Source organism: Pristis pectinata, chromosome 9 (genome assembly GCF_009764475.1).
Source record: "Pristis pectinata isolate sPriPec2 chromosome 9, sPriPec2.1.pri, whole genome shotgun sequence".
Taxonomy (NCBI): Eukaryota; Metazoa; Chordata; class Chondrichthyes; order Rhinopristiformes; family Pristidae; genus Pristis; species Pristis pectinata.
Window position 1 is genome coordinate 10,219,614 of NC_067413.1, and position 7,393 is coordinate 10,227,006.

Below are 7,393 nucleotides of genomic sequence, written 5' to 3' on the forward strand. Positions count from 1 at the left end.
AGAGAGTAGCGGACACAACCCAGTCCATCACGGGCACAGCCCTCCCCACCATCGACAGCATCTACAGGAGGTGCTGCCTAAAGAAAGCAGCATCTATCATCAAGGATCCCCACCATCCGGGTCATGCCCACTTCTCACTGCTACCACTGGGCAGGAGGTACAGAAGCCTGAAGTCCCACAAAACCAGGTTCGGGAACAGCTACTTTCCTACAACCATCAGGTTCTTGAACTGACCTGCACAACCCTAACCCTACCTCAGCAACAGAACACTACAAACCACCTCTTGCACTCTGTGGACTTGTCTCTGATTATGTGTTTTGTTTGCACTAACGTCTTGTTTTGCACAGCCTTTTTCTTCACTGCCTTGTATAATTTATGTTCTGTGTTGTCCAAATCTACATGCCTGTGAGGCTGCTGCAAGTTTTTCATTGTACCTGTACCTCACTGTAATTGTGCACATGGCAATATGCTCGACTTGACTTGACACAACAGAGCCCTCAGTGAAATATTTTATTTGGCATTAGGCATTCAGAAAATGTGGCTTGCCCTCCTGGACACAAAGACGTGGATAATTTACAGTAGGCACCTCAAAGCACTGAAGAAAAACCAACAATGCTCAGATTAGAAACACATTTTTAAACATCACATTTCTCTTGCAACAACAATTCAATTGATCTTCCACAAAATTTAGTTGGATGCTTATAATTTTAATCGGACTCAGCGGACTTCAGCAGGATTCAGTATAGGATATGCTATTCATTCATTCATGCAGGAGTTTCTACAGAAGCAACATACAATCTGCTGGAGGAACTGAGCATGTCAAGCAACACCTGTGGGTGGAAAGGAATTGTCGACGTTTCAGGTCGAAACCCTGCATCAGGACATTGTACAGAATGTTGAATGCATGTTTGTCTTTGTTTCCCTTGTGAGATCATTAAATCTCATCTTCCACTTAGGGAGGAGTCCAATGGGCCAGTGAGAATGCGGCGGGTGGGAGGGCAGATTTACTGCTCCCTGACCATAACATTTCCACATGCTCCTGGATGATATACTTGTGTCTCTCCTACCACCCAATTCTGATACCTCATTCACCTCCCTGATGCCTACACTTGGTTAGGAAAATATTAGTTTGAGACTTTCCATTTAGTTCCAAGGTTTCAGATTGCGGCCTGCTAATTCTTTTTAGATGATTTAAGCTTAAAATCCCATATGCTGTAATCTTAAGTGTTTCCTTTCCAATGTTTGACATGTATTTTCCAGGCCTCACAGTGTAGATACCTGTACCTGTGATGCTGCTGCATGTAAGTTTTTCATTGCACCTCTGCAATACATGTACTTGTGCAGTTGACAATAGCCTTTGACTTTGAGGTAGACAATTGCTGATATGAAATAAACAATTTTCTTGCGTAGCAACAGTGAAATTAATTGACCACAGAATTTCCAACAGAGGTCAGTGTTGGGACAATTGGCCAAGCCATATCTCCACACTTAAGCAGTTGATTACTTGTCTCAGAAATCTAGGCCAACAAGATTCTAGATAACATACCTTCAGCAGCAAAATTTGATGACAAATCATTAGCCCTGTTTCTTTCTCCTGCTGAGTATTTCTCTGTTTTTTATTTTTATCATCAAAGCTTCAAATCATTTGTTCAAAGAATTATAATAATCAGTTAGAGATCTGGCACAGAAACAGAAAATGCTAGAAATATTCAGTAGGTCAGGCATGAGGAGAGAGTTGATGACTTAATATGACCTTTCTTTAGAACTGGAAAATGCCGAATACATTTTAAGATGTAGTGACAAGGAGGACCATATTGCGGTATGTTAAGGACTCTCACCACCCGGGATATGCCCTCTTCACATTACCACCATCAGGGAGGAGGTACAGGAGCCTGAAGACCCACGCTCAATGTTTTAGGAACAGCTTTTTCCCCTCCACCATCAGATTTCTGAACGGTCCATGAACACTACCTTGTTATTCCTCTTTTGCACTATTTATTTATTTTTGTAATTCATAGTAATTTTTATGTTTTTATGTCTTGCACTGCACTGCTGCTGCAAATAGGCCAGTACAGCACAGGAACAGGCCCTTCAGCCCATAATGTCTGCGCTAAACAGCTAAACACAATGCCTGTACATGGTCCATATCCCTCCATATTCATGTATCTATCTAAAAGCCTCTTGAACAACACTATCATATCTGATTCCACCACTAGCCTTGGCAGCCTGTACTAGGCACCCACCAGTGTCTGTGTAAAAATCTTGCCCCACATATCTCCCTTTACCTTTCCCCTTCTCACCTCAAATGCATTTTCCTGGGTGTCAACATCTCAGAGGATCTATCTTGGGCCCAACACATTGATGCAATCAGGAAGACATGCTAGCGCCTCTACTTCATTATGAGTTTGAGGAAATTTGGAATATCACCAAAGACTCTTGCAAGTTCTACAGATGTACGGTGGAGAGCATGTCTGTAAGGAGTTTGTACATTCTCCCCGTGTCTGCGTGGGTTTCCTCCGGGTGCTCCGGTTTCCTCCCACATTCCAAAGATGTATGGGTTAGGAAGTTGTGGGCATGCTATGTTGGTGCCGGAAGCGTGGCGACACTTGCGGGCTGCCCCCAGAACACTCTACACAAAAAGATGCATTTCACTGTGTGTTTTGATGTACATGTGACTAATAAAGAAATCTTATCTTATTCTGACTGGTAGCATCACTGCCTGGTATGGAGGCTCCAATATGCAGGATCAAAAGAGGCTACCGAGGGCTGTAGACCCAGCTCCATCAGGGGCACAACCCTCCCCACCTTGGGATAGACTTGAGAACTTATTCAAGAGGTGGTGCCTCAAGAAGGCGGCATCCATCATTAAGGACCCTCACCATCCGGGACATGCCCTCTTCATGTTACTACCATCAGGGAGGAGGTACGGGAGCCTGAAGACCCATGCTCAATGTTTTAGGAACAGCTTCTTCCCCTCCACCATCAGATTTCTGAACGGTCCGTGAACACTACCTCGTTATTCCTCTTTTGCACTATTTATTTATTTTTGTAATTTATAGCAATTTTTATGTTTTTATGTCTTGCACTGTACTGCTGCTGCAAAACAACAAATTTCACGCTATATGTCAGTGATAATAAACCTGATGCTGATTCTCTGGTATTTGACACTTTTATACTGGGATGAAGATTCTGACTATCTATGCTATTTCTGCCTCTCATAATTTTATAAATTTTTATCAGGTCTTCTGTCAGCCTCCGACAGTCCAGAGAAAACAACTCAAGTTTGTCCAACCTCTCCTTATAGCTCATAGCCTCTAATCCAGGCAGCATCCTGGTAAACCTTTTCTGTAGCCTTTCCAAAAGTCTCCACATCATTCCTGTAATGGGGTGATCGGAATTGCACACAATACTCCAAGTGCAGCCTAACTAAAGTTTTATATCGCTACATGACTTCTTTACTCTTATACTTAATGCCCCAACCAATGAAGGCAAGCATGCCATGCGCCTTGTTTACCAACCTATCAACTTGGGTGGCCATTTGAAAGAGCTATGGACTTGGACTTCAAGATCCCTCAGTACATCAATGCTGTTAAGGGTTTTGCCATTAACTGTATATGTTCCCCTTACGTTTGACCTACCAAAGTGCAACACCTCACACTTGCTCAGATTAAACTTCATCTGCCATTTCCCCGCCCATATCTATATTTTGCTGTATCCTTTGACAGCCTTCTACACCGTCCACAACCCCACCCATCTCTGTGTCGTCTGCAAACTTAGTAAACCACCCATCAACATTTTCACCCAAGTCATTTATATGTATCACAAACAGGTGCCACAGGTTTAAGATGAAAGGAAGGAGTTTTAAAAGGGATCTGAGGGGATCTGATACATTGTCAGCACAAGATCAGTTGTGAGGAGGTACAGTAACTACCTCTAAAAATGAAATCATCCTAAATCTTATTTTACTTGAGAAAATTTATTACAGTTTATCTTTTTATTGTTTTATACCAGCTTATGATCTTGTTAGGATCTTAAAACTTCCAAGTATGTAGGAGCAATAGGTCACCTTCCGTGTAACACCCTGCCAAACATCCTCCAGGATTTTAGACCACCAGCATGCTCTTCATATCTCATTAAGATTGCAAATGTTAAAATGACCTAAATTTTCAGATTGGAAACATTTCACTCTAAATATTTTTCTTGCAAGAATTCAATCCAATTTTCATCAAACGCACGTAGATGGTAAGGAAGCTTAAATCTAATGCAAATGGATCTCTCTGGCACAAATATCTAAAGCCATTACATTTCTAATGTAAAGTTCCTAATACCACACAGCTCAGCTGAATTCAAACTAATTAAACCAACAACCAGTGAGTAAATCACTTAAGATTTGTTCAGTAATCTAGTTAAAACTCACATGCCAAATTTTTAACCTTACCTTTTTCGATGATGTTCATGTACTGTAAAATGACAGTGCAGATAATATTCATTAAATATTTGTAATTATCTTTTATAAATAAAGTTTGTTTCTTGCTGGGCCACCTGGAATTAAGTCTAAATGGACAGAAACACTGTTCAGTTCAATTTAGATAATCTCAAATAACCAATTAAGCCTGCTTAACAAGTAGTTGTAGAATTTAAACTGGGTAATTCTTCTTTAATTTCCAACATGAAAAATAGCTTCTGCAAAACTATCTAAGGATATTCCACTTATACAATGCTCATTTTTTTATCATTAGCAAGGACTATAGTATATAACCTTGTATTAGATGGTCCACCAATCACAACCATTGCTCAAATGGGAGTTGCACTATTTGTTTATAAATTAAAAGGGATGATCCACAAGATTTTAAATAACAATAATACTATTAAGATCTTTGGCAGTTGAAGGAATAGATTATGTAAATTGAGGATGAGCAAATGACAACAAAGAGGACTCATAGACACTATGGAAGGTTGTGAGTCTGGAGAGATTACTGAGAAATGGAGAGTAAGGCCATAAAAAGAATGAAAATTCAACGATCAAAATTTTAGCCTAACTAGGAGCCACTGTAACTCAGCAAGCATGGGAGCTGGTGCAAGTTAGCGCATGGAAGTAGAAATTTAGATGATCCCAAATTTATGGATCTAATTCAATTGCATTGCAACAAATATCCAGGAAGTCTAGAAGGGAGATCTAGAACAAGTCGCTCACATAAACACATGCATGTCTGTAATGAATCTCTCTGGTCCAAAACTTGTCTATGCAAAGTACTACTGCACCTCCAAATGGCTTTCCTCCCCAAATTCCTTCAATGCCTTCCAACTCTATCCCAATTTTTCACACACCTCACTGTTTGAATCTGTTCAATTAGATTGTGCTGTGTGTCACAGTATCATATGGAGCCTCAACCAGAAACACAACATAGTCTGTGATTGTGATCAGAATGTATTACCTTTATTCATCCTCTTGGACCCTTCAATAGTCATTGACATGGTTGCCCACACAAGTCATAGCATTATCAGATTATCCAGTCCACTAATGCACTTTAGGGAAGAAATCAACTACCCTTACTCACTCTGGGCAAGGTATGATATTAGGCCTACTGCAGTGTGGTTGATTCTTCACTGAACACACCCTTCTCCTCCCCCAAAATAACTTAGTTCACATTCAGTGAGGGATATGCAATAAAAGCTAGCATCTCCAGTGGTAGCCAAATTCCATGAAAATATACAAAGACACAAACGCCATGAGTGGTCTAAAGCTGCACGCTTCCACCTTCCCAGACCATTTAAGGATGGTGCCTCTGAAATGATCCAGCGGGCCACACATTGCACCAACCTGCTATGATTCAAGAAGGGATGGGCAATAAATGGAGACACAAGAGGTCCTGCAGATGCTGGAAGTCTGGAACAACACACACAAAATGCTGGAGGAACTCAGCAGGTCAGGCAGCATCCATGGAGGGAAATGAACAGTCGACGTTTCGGGTCGAGGCCCTTCAGCAGGACTGGAAAGAAAGAGGGCAGAAGCTAGAATAAAAGGGTAGGGGTAGGGGGAGGAGCACGAGCTGGCAGGTGTTAGGTGAATCCAGGTGAGGGGGAAGTTAGTTAGGGGGGGAAGTGGGAAAGATGTGAGAAGCTGGGAGGTGAAATGTGGAAGAGGCAAAGGGCTGAAGAAGATGGAATCTGATAGAAGAGGACCGTGGAGCATGGAATAAAGGGAAGGAGGTGGGGAACCAGAGAGAGGAAGGTGTGGGTAATGAGCAGGTCATGAGGTGGGGAAGGGGAAAGAGAAGGGGTAATGGGGCCAGAGGAATAAGGGAAAACAAAGGGGGAGGGGGGGCTGAGGGGAGTGGTTACCAGAAGTTAGAGAAGTTAATGTTGATGCCGTCAGGTTGGAGACTCCCAAGACGGAATATGAGCTGTTGTTCCTCTAACCTGTGTCTAGCCTCAACTTGGCAGTAGAGGAGGTCGTGGAGAGACATGTCAGTGGGGGAATGGAAAGTGGAATTAAAATGATCTTTTATGAACAGCCTGCAAGACAAGTTTTTCACTGCACCTTGGTTCAAGTGCCAATAATAAACCAATACCAATACCAAATGGCTGGCCGTTGGGAGATCCTGGCTGTTACGGCAATAAATACTGGCCTTGCAAGTGAACCCAAATCTTAAGTAAAAAAAGGAGCAAGGGCAAGCTAAAAGCAGCAAATCCCATTGAAGACCCTCCCTCATCTGCCCATCCCCCTCCATCAGCCTATCACCCTCCTCACCTGGATCTACCTGTCACCTGCCAGCTTTTGCTCCACCCCTTCTCTCCACCTGTTCATGCTGACTGTCTCCCCTCTATCTTTCAGTTCAGATGAAGAGTCTTGACTCAAAACATTGATTGTTCATTTGCCTCCATGGATGCTGCCTGACTCGCTGAGTTCCTCCAGTGCTTTGTGTGTTGCTAAAAGCAGCAAATGCTGAAAATATTCAGCAGTGAGGCAGCAGCACCTTTGGAAAGAGAAACAAAATGAGTATTTCAGGTCAATTACTTTTCATCAGAACTGGTATATGTTAGAGATCAAAAAAGTTTTGAGTTGGAAAAGGGTGGAGAACCATAAGATAAGGTATCTTTATTAGTCACATGTACATCAAAACTCACAGTGAAATGCATCTTTTTGTGTAGAGTGTTCTGGGGGCAGCCCGCAAGTGTTGCCACGCTTCCGGCGCCAACATAGCATGCCCACAACTTCCTAACCCATATGTCTTTGAAATGTGAGGAAACCGGAGCACCCGGAGGAAACCCATGCAGTCACGGGGAGAACATACAAACTCCTAACAGACAGTGGCCGGAATTGAACCCGGGTCACTGGCGCTGTAAAGCGTTACGCTAACCGCTACATTACTGTGCCTACTCAATGAAGAAA

The 7,393-nt window shown here is 42.4% G+C and overlaps 1 protein-coding gene across 1 annotated transcript in view; it reads left to right on the plus strand.

Moving 5' to 3' along the window:
• LOC127574209 (melanocortin receptor 5-like) overlaps positions 1 to 7,393 on the plus strand; it is a 286,745-nt gene that overhangs the window by 182,860 nt on the left and 96,492 nt on the right. The window lies entirely within an intron of this gene.